Source organism: Mustela nivalis, assembly GCF_964662115.1.
Source record: "Mustela nivalis genome assembly, chromosome: 13".
In the NCBI taxonomy this organism is placed as follows: Eukaryota; Metazoa; Chordata; class Mammalia; order Carnivora; family Mustelidae; genus Mustela; species Mustela nivalis.
In genome coordinates, this window is record NC_139032.1 from 45,671,401 (window position 1) to 45,684,776 (window position 13,376).

The window sequence follows — 13,376 nt, forward strand, 5'->3', positions numbered from 1 at the left end:
CTTGGCATCAACAACTGATGAAAGAATAACCATAGGCTAGACCTGCCAGGACAACAAACAATTATTTATTGGTTTTATTCTATTTTATACCATGCTGTTGAAATAATAGTAGGGCAGCTTACAATAAAAAAAGACTGGTATTCAAGATCAGGGGCACACAAAACCAAACACCCGATTGGAAGATGAAAAGGCAAGGCCTCCAAACTGCAGGCACATTTGCCACAGTGAAGGATTACATTCCACTCCGCCCTTCGACAAACAAGAACGTTCCAAGAACTATTAATGTGCCTGTACCTTGCACTTTGTTCCTGTTGAGAAATCCATTAAGAGAATGGCTTTCCCTGGATTTGTCACAATTCCGGTTCCTATCCTACATATCCATTCTTTTCACCAATATTCCAATCACTTGAAAGAAAGGGGAAGGGATTGAAAAGTCAACATCTAATGTTCATGCCTTTCAAGAAATCTGCTTTCCTCCTCACTTGCTACCACTGAAATTGACAGGCTGACCCAGGCTTAGATTGAGACACTGGTTTCACTCCCTGCGGGATCCTACCACCCTCCTCATAAAGAAACGCTTGGGGAAGAAGGTAGCTGTGACACTATGTTAGAGAAAATGTCTTTCTTACGAGGTGCAGCCTAGCAGATGGAGATATTTGATGACTCTCTTAAAATACCTCTAATCAGTGGTGCCTTAGTATGAACAGCTTCCATTTTGAAGAAAGAGAAAATATTGATAACGTGGACAGTTCAGCAAAAATTTGTTTCCGTATAATAGTCTTATTTTTGTGAGGGATTTTCATGTAAGATTAGCAATGAGCCTTGGAGAAAAGGCTTTGAATCCTATAAAAGTAAATGACTTAGGGGCGCCTGGGTGGCTCACTCAGTTAAGCATCTGCCTTTGGCTCAGGTCATGATCCCAGGGTCCTGGGATGGAACCCACTTCCTGCTCAGTGGGGGGTCTGCTTCTCCTTCTGCCTCTCCACCCATTTGTGCTCTCTTTCTCTTGCTTGTGCTCTTTCGCTCTCTCAAATAAATCTTAAAAAAAAAAAAACAAAACAAAACCTAGAATGACTTAAAATAAAATCTTATTCACACTCACCATCACTTTGGGTCCACAAAAGAGAATACATCCAAAACCTGAGCCAAAATCTCTACAGGGTTGACTTATGACCTAAAGGAACACTCAGACCATGGGGACTCCTTGCAGGGCAAATGACTCTGAGTTTTTACAAACTGTGTGAGCACATGATCAATGGGTTGATGATTTGACTATCTAATGTGCTGAATATCACCTGTAAAGAGGACATGGTTGTCTCTGTATGAAAATTCTTGCACCTGAAAATCCAAACTGTGAGTCCTATGCAGGTTCACAAAGCTACTATACACCACCAAAGGCAGAAGGCTAGATAATTTCGGGGAAACAATTTTTTGACCTTGGTTACTAAGCAGAGACATGAGGAAATAATGTATTCATAAACTAAAGGAGAATAAAGTTATCTTCTTATACCAGAATTGCTAACAAATTTGATTATATAAAAGAAACTTGAAACATTTATACTGGGTGCACGTTGGCAAAATCAGAACAGACTAAAGCCTTCAGTGGTAACATCTTGTCTCCATCAGGGAAATTTCGATTGGTGCATTCTTAAGTACTTCTGGGTTATTTTTATCCAGATGGATTTGCATCTGATTTGCTTCTTTTAATGCACAGCTCTTTAGAACACCCTCCCCTCTTTCTTACTGATAACACACGACCTAACAGGGAACTACACATCCCTTCCCTGACAGCTCTCAACCCACAGAAAGTCAGGACGATCACTCAGGAACCAAAGTATCCGGTGCTACTCGCAAATGCCCCATCCAAGCCACCCCAGGAGTACTGACCCCAAATGTCAGGACTGAGAGTGGGTTTGTGGGCTACACTCCTCCATGTAGGTAAAGGCACGGCTTGAATTCATTTGCCTCGGGAATCTGAAAGGCTATGTAGTGTCTCCTCATCTGGAGCACATGTTGGACCCGCAGCATTTTAGGCCCAGGCCCCAGAGTCTGGGTCAGGAAGCCAGGGACTGAGATGGGGCCCAGGAATCTGGGTTCATAACAAGTCCCTAATTAGCATCCTGAACCCCTGGGAAGTAGAATTAAGATAGCTGAAAGTGCCAGAAGATGGAGACTAACATCATAGCCTCCTAAACTGGCTATGCGTTAGGATCACCAGAGGAACTGTAACCACTGGGATTCCTGTCCCCCCCTGCTCTAGGCCTACTGACGCAATATCGCTGGCAGCAGGACCTGGGACTTTATTTTTTAGGTTCCCACCCCGGCTGCACATTAGAATAATCCGAGGGGCACTGAAAAATCCCCATATCATTGGGGCACCTGGGGGGCTCAGTCGATCAGCGTCTGCCTTCAGCTCAGCTCATGATCCTGGGATTGAGCCCAGCATCGAGCTCCTTGCTCTGTAGGGAGCCTGCTTCTCCCTCTGCCTTCTGTTCCCCTGGCCTGTGCTCTCTGTCAAATAAATGAAATCTTAAAAACAAACAAACTGAAAAACAATATTCAAGGCCCTGTGCAGAAAAATTGAATCAGGGACCTTGGTGATTCTCAAGAAACCAGACCAGAGCTCAGCGTCCAGAAACCATGGCATGCAATGGTGTACCATGGGGCTGAGGTCACTGGGCTTCATCTTTATTCAACAAACCAGAGCAGCAAGGAGTGACTACATACCGACCCTGTGACAGACACGGTAAGGCGGGTTCCTTTGTTCCCTCGGTGCCCCAGACCGCTGGCTCCCTGTGCATTTGCTCTAAGTTGAACTATTTATTCAGGGCTATCCTTTAAAAAGCTTGTGAAACTCAGATAAGATTAAGTTTGCCATCAGCAATGGGAATGAGAAGGCTGAGAGCCCAGAAGGGCTGTTGAGTCTGCCTGCCAGTAAAGGATTTCCATATAGCTTCAAAGAAGTTCTAACCACATGATGACATTGTTGCTCCGGAGTCAGGAGTCTCTATCCCAGCAAAATGGAAAGGAGATCCTGTCGCCACAGCTGCTACGTTTTCACAAGCTCTTCAAGAGACTGGCTGGCACATGGTAGGCACTCAATAAATATCTGTTGAATGACTGACTGAATTTCCATCACCTCAGCGGAAACCTTAAATAACCTCCGAGGTACCTCACTATGGAGTTTTCTCTGGTTTCTGAAAAAACTCCCCGCCATGGCCATCATCCCAGTATGACCCCATGAACAACTGGAACTAGTAGCAAAATTGCTTTAATGTTTCATGTGGGGCACAAAAGTTCTGCTGAGCGATGTAAGGAGGTTTTACTTAAATTTCCAAAATGCTGGGGATTTCAACACTGGCATTTCCCCATCTGTGATAGGCACAATCATGGTCTCCCCAAGATAATGACACCCTAATCCCTCAAACCTGTGACTAGATTACCCTAAATAACAGATGGGCAGTTATGGTTATGGCTGGTTAGGGATTTTGAGATGAGGGAATTATTCTGGATTATCTGGGTGGTTCAAAGGTAATTACAAGACCCATCAAAGAATGATGGAGGATGGGGCGCCTGGGGGGCTCAGTGGGTTAAAGCCTCTGCCTTCAGCTCAGGTTATGATCCCAGGGTCCTGGGATCAAGCCCCACATTGTGTTCTCTGGTCAGCAGAGAGCCTGCTTCCCTTTCCTTCTCTCTCTGCCTGCCTCTCCACGTGCTTGTGATCTCTGTCTGTCAAATAAATAAGTAAAAATCTTAAAAAAAAAAAAAAAGGATGGAGGAGACAGAAGTTCAGGGTCAGAGGGAAGTTTTAGGATGCCACACTGATGGTTTTGAAGGAGGAAGGGGCCACGAGCCAAGGAATGCAGGCAGCGTCTGCAAGCTAGAAAAGATAAATTGATTTTCCCCTCCCTCCACCCCAGAACCTCTAGAAGGAATGCATTCCTACTGACACTCTGATTTTAGACCAGGGAGACCCATTTCAGAGTCCTGAACTTCAGAACTCTAAAAGAAAAAGATTTGTGTTGGTCTAAGTCACTAGTTTGTGGTAACTTGTTACAGGAGTAATAGGAAGATAATACACCTCATCATTATTTAAGAGGAAAAATACAGGAACTAAGTATGTCTATAGTAGCATTTCAACATAGCAAGTGCTGCACTGGTTCCGTGACAAAGTGATATGGCCAATAATACCCCATCGAAACTGTGGCATGCTTTTAAAAGAGTTGCTGAAATAAGAGTTTCAGAGATCTGGGGTGCCTGGGTGGCTCAGTGGGCTAAGCCTCTGCCTTCGGCTCAGGTCATGATCTCAGGGTCCTGGGATCGAGTCCCGCATCGGGCTCTCTGCCTAGCAGGGAGCCTGCTTCCTCCTCTCTCTCTCTGCCTGCCACTCTGCCTACTTGTGATCTCTGTCAAATAAATAAATTCTTTAAAAAAAAAAAAGTTTCGGAGATCTTTGTTGTAAATCAAATCCCAGGATACAATGGCCACTTCTCCATGGCATGCATGATTGTCTTTAAAAAAAAGTGTGGGGGTACTTGGGTGGCTCAATGGGTTAAGCCTCTGCCTTTGGCACAGGTCATGATCCAGGGTCCTAGGATCGAGGGCCGCATTGAGCTCTCTGCTCAGTGGAGAACCTGCTTCCCCTTTCTCTCTCTGCCTACTGCTCTACTTATTTGTGATCTCTGTCAAATAAATAAATAAAAATCTTAAAAAAAAAGTGTGTATCATTCTAAAGGTCTATGTGGTAATAGATCAGAATGTCTGGCTAACCAAGGCCACAAACCTTTGCTCAGCCCAGGTGAAATGGCCAAGCACTGGTCTCCCATCCAAACACCCCTCACCAAAATGGTAAGCCACAGTTGTGTAAGGTGAGGAATATGCTGTATAATGACCACCTGCAGAAGATGTTAGGAAGTCATGTTTGGAAGAGCATGCAGTCACCCTGTCCTTGCCTGACCCAGGACACTCGCTCACAGCATGGCTGTGCAGGATTGTAAGTTTGTAGCCATGAAAGGGGCTCCCAGGGGCTTGAACCTGTGACTTTGGGTTTGCCAACATTAGCACTAGCAACTGAACTCATGGGGTAGAAATGTGCTTGATTTGGTCTTCCGTGACCTCAGTCTGAGGCCAAAAAAGAGAACTAAAAACTGGGATGTTTTACTTCTGTCTTCACGTCCTCCCCATGGGCTGAAAACAGCTTTAAAGGAGGCAGTTGGTCATGTAGCTGATGACCTGCTGGAGGTGTGAGTGAGCATGGCCAAGAACCATGGGTGTGAGAGCACGGCCAAGAACCATGGGTGTGAGGGCAAGGGGCACACTACAATAAGCCAACAATTAGGATAAAGACACTTGAGGCTGAATGGCAAACAGCACCAGGACAATCTCATGGGCTGACCAAATTCTCCACCAAGAGAATAGAAGGTTCTTATCAGACTCCACCAATAAAAGTCAAAGTCACTGCCATGTATTGAGCACATTACTAGAGGGCTGGATCAGAGTGCTGGGTGCTCTATGAACCTCCAATTTTCATAAAAGCCTTCAAACAGAGATACACTGTTCAGTCCATTTCCCAGATGAGAAAACTGAGGTTCGGGAAAGGTCAATTTACAGAGCTAGGAGTGGCAGATCTGGGATTCAAAGTCAAGCTTTTCTGTCTGATTTTTGTCACCATACTATGCATGACCTTGAGTAGCAGACAAAGACATACTTTGGGGGAAAGAGGCAGTAGAGAATGACATCAATGTAAGGCAAGAGATTCATTCATTTATTCAACTTCTTTTGAGTGTGTGTCCTATTTGAGAGATTGTGCCCACCCAGACTGCAACCACTAAAATAGCAAAGGATATCAGGCAGTAGGACCTGGAGACAGAGTGAAGAGCAGCAGAATTTCAGAACATGTTCCACCAGTGAGAGAACCTGCCCACTGTCCAGCAATGGGCGGTTCCCCAGGGAACAGCAGCAGGCAGAGTGACTCAGTAGGTGACCACGAAGCGGGAGCAGCTCCGGCAGGGGGGTCTGTTATCCTGTGCAGAGAAAAACAACCTCAACAGGCAGTAGGCTCTGGGAAGGGGACGCAGGAACCAATACAAAGAATGGGTCTTCCCTGCACATGGCGTAGAAAGAACCCATGGCTTATGCTGGGACAGTGTTGGGGAACTGAAGTATGGCCCAGGGACCCTTGCAACTACCAAGGCTCCTGAGCAACACTAAAAGCATCCTTTACAGTCTGGATCCTAAGGTCCTGTCTCTACCTTGAAAGAGATACACTCCTATCGCCATAAAAAGCCCAACCCAACACTTTTATCATTATCGTGCACGTACCTAAGTAACAAAGAATGGAAGGATGGATTTTCAGTTCAGCAGGTTCCAAAGTATGTTCTTTAAAAATAGGGTGACCACATGTCCTGGCTTGCCAAAGACAGTCTTGGTTTGCTCACGTTGTCCTGGGATAATTATTAAGTGTCCCATTTCATTCTCAAAAATGGTCCAGTTTCGACAATAAGCTAAATGGACACCTAACCCAGAAAACCACTTCTGGGGATATTAATAGTTGTGTTGTCCTTCTCTGGACCTGTAAGCTCCCAAGTCGTGTTACAAACCCCAAAGAATGAAATATAGTATAAGAACTATTTTATCAAGGAACTTAAAAAGAAAACCTATGTTATCTTGTGCAACACCTGTTGAGTGATATACAATTTGGGCAATAGTGCATTAAATAAAGTTGAACAAGTTTCGTTGTTGTCAGAACATAGGGCTTCCCCAGAGACTGAATACAGCAGCCTGTCATGAACATACAATGGAGGGTCATTTGATGGGCAGCTTTGCCAGACTTAACACCTTCTTTTCATAACCTATCTTAAGAGATCGATATTTACAAAATGCACTCACATTTTTGCTCATCAAATAGGAGCGCTTAGTATGTCTAGGAATTGTTCTAGGTCCTAGAGAGAGCCACCAGTGAACTAGAAAAAGTCCTTGTCCTCATGGGGCTTACATGCTACTGGGGGAGACAGGTAATAAATCTGTAAAATATTGTTATGTGAAAACTAATGATCTACCACCCAAGTGACCGAAAGTCAAAATAAAAACCACACCATCTGCCAATTCTGAGTATTCATGAAGCAACCTGTCTTCAGACATGAGTTAGCAATGATTCATGTCTGTCAAAAGCCAGGCATGGCGACCATGTTTTCTTAGTAGAAACAAGTCTCTTTAAACAAGTCTCCCCCTACCCTGGAACTGAGTGGACTCCTTGTATCATTCTCCTTAACATAAATGTGCCTGTGGGGGAGTCCATCTTCCATCAGCTACTGTTTGGGAACTATTTTCGTAATAGATACCTTTAAGTTAATACTCCTTTGTGTTCTATCTAGAACTGAGGTGTTATTGAAAATAGCATCACTTTCAAAGGAGGTGTTTATAACTGCCAGGACCCAGGGAATAAGAACAAATGGAGAGTTACTCCATTCTATCCCACACATCCCACCCCCTAGGGCTGGGACGAAGGACAAGGAGGTGCTTTAAAAAAAAAAAAAGAAAGAAAGAAAGAAAGAAAGAAAAACCATGCACACACAAAAAACTCCTACCCTTTGATTGATTCTGTGCAGAATGGAGACTCATATTTAAATGAATAAGCCAAGTTAAAACTTTCCCTCCTAGAACAAAGCAAAAGGAAAGCCTCTTTATGTTGCAGCAGCTATAGCTGCCACGGGCTGAGCCTGTCCCAAAGCTTCCCTCCACTGCTCAAAAACTAAGCCATCTTGCTGCATTTAGCACTTCTCACCAGACCACCCACCCAGACGCGGATACACAAACCACATGTGTGAGGAATGCTGTTCGGCTAGGAAATCAGTATCACTATTTCAACCTTATTACTTGCACAGACAGCCCTTTTAGTGCAACTCATTTGTTTTATCTTTTCAATAGCTTTGATTATTTTCTTTTAATGGCCTGGATTTATCCTTTTCTACCCTTTTGAAACTTCAGAACTCTTGGGCGGGGGCTGCATGGGGTGGAAGACATGATTACGAGGGGAAAATGAGCAAACAGCTTTGCCTTGACTCCCCTCCCCACACCCCTCCCCGCTTCTTGGGGCCATCTCTTCCGTGCAGACTGCCCAGTGCTCTAAGTGATCATAAAAGGGGACCCAGCAGCCTTCCCACTCAGGTGGCAGACTATTTCTGTTGTTACTTAATAGTTATGGGGCTCAGTTATCATTACTGCAACATCTTGTCATCTGTGCCATGTACTTCTCTCCCTTGCCCTTGGGAACCATATTGGTTACCCTCCTTTAATTAAGGGGGAAATGAAGACCAAAAGGCCGAGCAGACTGCCCAGGGCAAGTTAACAACTTCTGGAAGAGCCTGGAAATGCCGCTACAAAAGGGGACCACGTAAACAGGAAGGTGCGGATACTATTACCTGGCAGAGAGCACAGAAGCCCTGGAATGTGCTCAGGATTTTCTATTTGGGTGGCATCCGGGCAAGGACACCTATAAATACCCTCTCGTTGCTCCACTAATCAGAACAAACAAGTCCATTAGTTTGGCACACTTTGTCCCCGGATTACCAAGCAGACAGGTCTGGGCATCTGGCCTCGGTTCAACTGCCACCCTTTTCCAGGACCCCTTGCCTATCCAAATGGGAACACAATTCAGAGAGAGCTGGTGGAACAAATGGACTGGGGCAAACGGTGGCTCAGCACACCTCGCGAGTGAGAGTGCTCGGGGACAGCATCCTGAGTTGTTTTCAGCACACCCAAGCTGCCTGTCTTGACTTTCTCTGCGCTGGGGGAAATGCAAGGCCATTATTTTCAAGTAACAAAATGAGCATCTAGGCTGAAACAAGGGAAGAGATGAGTCCAGTTTGAGCACTGTCCTTAGAAAGCTCTGCTGCGAGCCCAGCCCATCTGGGACTGATTCTTCCACACCTAAAACCAGCTTTTAGTTGATACTGCACAAGGCAATCCGCTATCCTCTCCTCCGTGGCTTCTCAGCCTGAAGATAAGGTGACCTTGTCAAACTTGCTGTTAAGTCTCTTTACTATTAACTAGAGCATTATATCCAACTGCTGGGGTATTTGCCAAACTGAAAGTATTCTATTCTCTTTGAAGTGGTTTCTCCTTCCTGTCTAATCAAGGTAGCATTTCTTGCTGCTAAAGTAAACGCAGAGCCTTTCACGGTCGGACTTTGTCCAGTGATAGTGCATTGTTTAATTTATGCACCAAACCTTCCAGAGAAACAGGGGGGAAGAGAAAAAAATGCCACGTATAAGGAACCTGGTTTATTCTAAGAATGGGCCCCACTGTTTCTTGCCCAGTCTCTGCAGAGCTTAAGAAAGGGCTGGTTTGAGGACACAGAAAATGCTGTTAGGCCCACGGGACTCAAAGATGAAGGAGGGGGGGCAGCAGGACTGTGCCCTCAGCTGGTTCTGATCTCTCCATTCAGTCTTCCTTGGGACCAGTGTCACTTCTTGAAAAAGGCCAAGGGCTTGTTTTCCCCCGTATGCAAAGTGGAAACCAAAATCTGGTCAGATGACTCTTTGACAATTAGTAAGACTATACATTGTAAAGAACATGGAGCCACAGTAGATTAAATATGAATTTAAGTAAAACACCTATTTCTGTCAATCTGTACTTATATTTCAACATGGATTTTAGAGATGGGAAATACATCTTACGAATGCCTTGTAGTTCACATAATAGCATCTACACACACATACATAGTGTATCTTTCAACATAACTACACATACACACTCCATTAAAAAAGATACTGACAGATTTAGAAAACGTATTGGCCTTGCACTGTTCATCTCAAGAATACGTTTTTGCTTAATTTAGTTTTGCACCACCCAGTAGCTCTGGCCACCGTGACGGATCTGTCAGCATTTCCATCATAACTCTATTTGCAGATACTGGAGTACAAGTGCCAAAATACATATTTACAGTTTACAGACCACGGTGGTTTTGTCTTCCTTTGAAATTGACTTCTTCAATGCATCTTTCCAAAGAATATCCAGGGATGGCAGTGCCTACACGATCAAAAGCATCATATGAAACAAAAGGGGTCAAAGATGTAGACTTCCAGCCCAAGAGTAAACTAAACCATGGGTAAGGGACTCCGCGTTCTCTGCAGCTGGAGTTGTCTTTACAGCAGAGTCCCCAGTTGGCAGGCTCCCCTGCCACAGTCTGAAGCAACCTTAGAACAGGAGCATGTGCGTGTGTGTGCTATACACAGTGTGAGAACACAAAACGCGAAAGGCGGGACGCCATGCACATACAGCAAACTATTCCAGAGCCGATCACTTTCAAAGTGTGATACATGAACACAAGCCACCAAACGCGAATGCTGACCATTTCCAAAACACCGACCATCCAATTCTGTTACCTAGGCAGAGTTAAAACATTTAAGAGCAAGGTCTCTCGTAAAATCAATGGTAACTAACATTAACGTGTGGGGTTTGAAATGCACAGTATGTGACGTCACGCAGGCCTGAACTGTAAGTGGTCTAGTAGACAAAGGTGGGCTGGGTTTGTAAAAGGTTATCGGCATAAACATTTTTTGGTGGAAGAAAACCAACTTCTTTGACTTTTTCCACAACAAGGTGAGTGATTATTCAGATCAGAGAGACTGGCTAATCAATTTAAAAATGTTTAGAACACTCTCTTAGGACTTATTTCTTTTAGAGTTTTGGTCCCCTGATCTGTAGTTTTTACACTTCTCCCTACTTTGACACTTCTCCCTACTTTCTGACATAATATGCAAGCACATACAGACACACCCTTTTGTCTGCATAAAGGGAGAGGGAGAAGTGGACATTTTTGTTCCTGACATAATTGCTCTATGTTAACTAACACGGAAGCATCTCCTCATACAGAACCAAACCAGAAGTCAGCCAATTTATAAGGGGGGAAAATGCTCTGTACATAGGTCTTTACTCCCTCAAAGTACAGGAGGAAAATGCAAAGAAAATTTCTCATATTTGGCTGGCTCAAACCATATTCACACTCACCCAATCGATTTTACTTGAAACCTATCTAAGAAATTAAACCCTGCCATTCTCCCTTTGTGCTTAAAAAGCCAAAGCCACCACCAGGATACACATGTGCCAAATATAATTTTTAACAGATTTCAATGGTGTTTATAAACGTGGCAGAACCGAGAGGGCTACTGGAAGAGAAGTGTAACTATTTGAAATCAATTGAAAGGGGATTTATTATTTCCACATTTAAAGATTCGGTAAGAGTAAGAATACAACTTGCAAAAAAATCAACAATGTGACCCTCACTCTCTTGAAATTTTGTGGAAAACTCATTCTGCTCTCTCCATGAGGATTAGAGGATGGGGAGTTTTCTTGAATTTTGTTACTGATTTACAAACTTCCATTCTGACGATATTCTGAAGACATCTGCTTTATTGCCTAAATTTTAGGTCTAGAGTTTACCACTGCAATAGCTTCCCTTCTTGTTGTCCATTTTTGTTTGATTGCTTATGTTACCTAGTTGCCTGGTAAGTGGTCAGAGGAAGGAGAAAAATCTTCACACTGTCAGATCATTTTACCACACAACTTAGTTACAAAAATAAAAATGGCCCAAACTACATATATACATTTCTAGATACACTACACAGATATTTTAGTTAAACCACATCCATTTCTGGCTTAATGAGCATATGTGGATTAGCAGTCAGAAATGTTTAAAGATTATTAAATTTTGCAAACAATTCATGTAAGCATCGCCCTCCCCGTTCATCCGCAAGTTAAAAATGAAACCAAACAAAACTAAAACCACGCCTAAAACCACACACTTCAGTCACCTAATATCCAAAATGACTCCACAAGTTTCTCTGGAGTTAAACATTGAGCAGAGGACACACAACAAATGCTTCAAGGACTGTTCATGCCAGCCATCAAGAATCGTAACATTACCGAAAAAGTACACTTGTCCTTGGGGAGGACGCTTCACAAGTAATTTACAAGGAGCATGGCTGTATTATCATTTTTTTTTAAAGGAAAAAAATAGTGTCTTTGGATAGAAAGAAACAATGTAAAAAAAATCCCCTTTTTAAAATGCAGAAAATAACTTCATTATCAATCTGCATTTACATTACTGCCCAAAAGAATGGGTCTGGAAAGACCATTTTCTGTACAGACACTAGTTAATCTCTGTATGAAAAGACAGCATCTGGCACGGGAATAAACAAGGGAGAGCCTAGAGACTGGTCTATTCGCACACATAGAGGCTTTCTTAAGGCTGATCCAGTGAATGAACCTTTGGATCCAGAAGTATTTCTTCATTTTCCTTCTTTTCGGTTGAGTTCCTAGCAAAAACTTGGAAGATGAGCTGTTCTCACTTGGCATATCTCCACTTAGGGAGAGGATGGAATAAAGACACCAAAAGAACTTTGGGTTTTTTTTTTTTTTCTTTTAAAAATAATTCGCTTTCTTTTGCATGCCACAGGACAGATTTCTAGTTTTAAAACAGGGTACATCAAGAACAAAAATACCCCCCCCACCCCAACCATCTTTATTTTCACCAATATAAGAAATCCTTCTGGAAACATAAGCAAGTGACTAAACAGGCTCGAACCACTGAATCTACAAGTTAATACATGATCTGTTATGGCAGAATAACCAAGGATTTTCCCCCAAAGAAAGATTTTAATTTTCCAAATATAAAAGAGTCTACGAGGATCATACGTGAACAAAAATCTCTTATTCCAGGTTTTATGGTAAAGATGGATAACACACTGGCAGCTGAAGAAAGCTGAAACTCTTGCTAATAAATAGATCCAAATTAAGAATTTCTACAACATTTCTTTAGAAAACAGAACCGGAATTCTTTTTTTTTTTTTAAACGATGATCCTGTGGAATGCCTTTACTTCCGTCTTTCTCTAGTATTAGAAACAGTAAAACAGACACAAGGATGTTGATTGACAGCTCAACAATGCTGGATGCAGGACGTTTACAGGTACACTTGTTTAAAAGTCCTACAGGTTTATTGACTAAGGCTAGACAACAACTCATATGATCCTATTTGGTGCATTTCCTACCATGGTCCAAGATCATTATATGGATACAGCCAAGAGCTGGGCCCCAACTTTCAGGAGAAAGACCACAAAGAAGAAAATCAGGGTGGCAATTTGGTCCCCCCAGTTGATTATTTGTGTCCTGGAACTGGAAAAACAAAAGGTGGCAAATACAGACTGCAACGAGTAAAAGGACTTGGAAAAGTTGGCGGAGAGTGGCACGGTATACGAGTAAGGTCACTGGGCTTGGGATGGCAAGGGCGCTGCACTGAAAGAGCATCCGTGGGACCAAGTACTTATAATGTCTTGTGGTGTCATTCCCTCAACGACTTTAGAATATCTGTATGCGA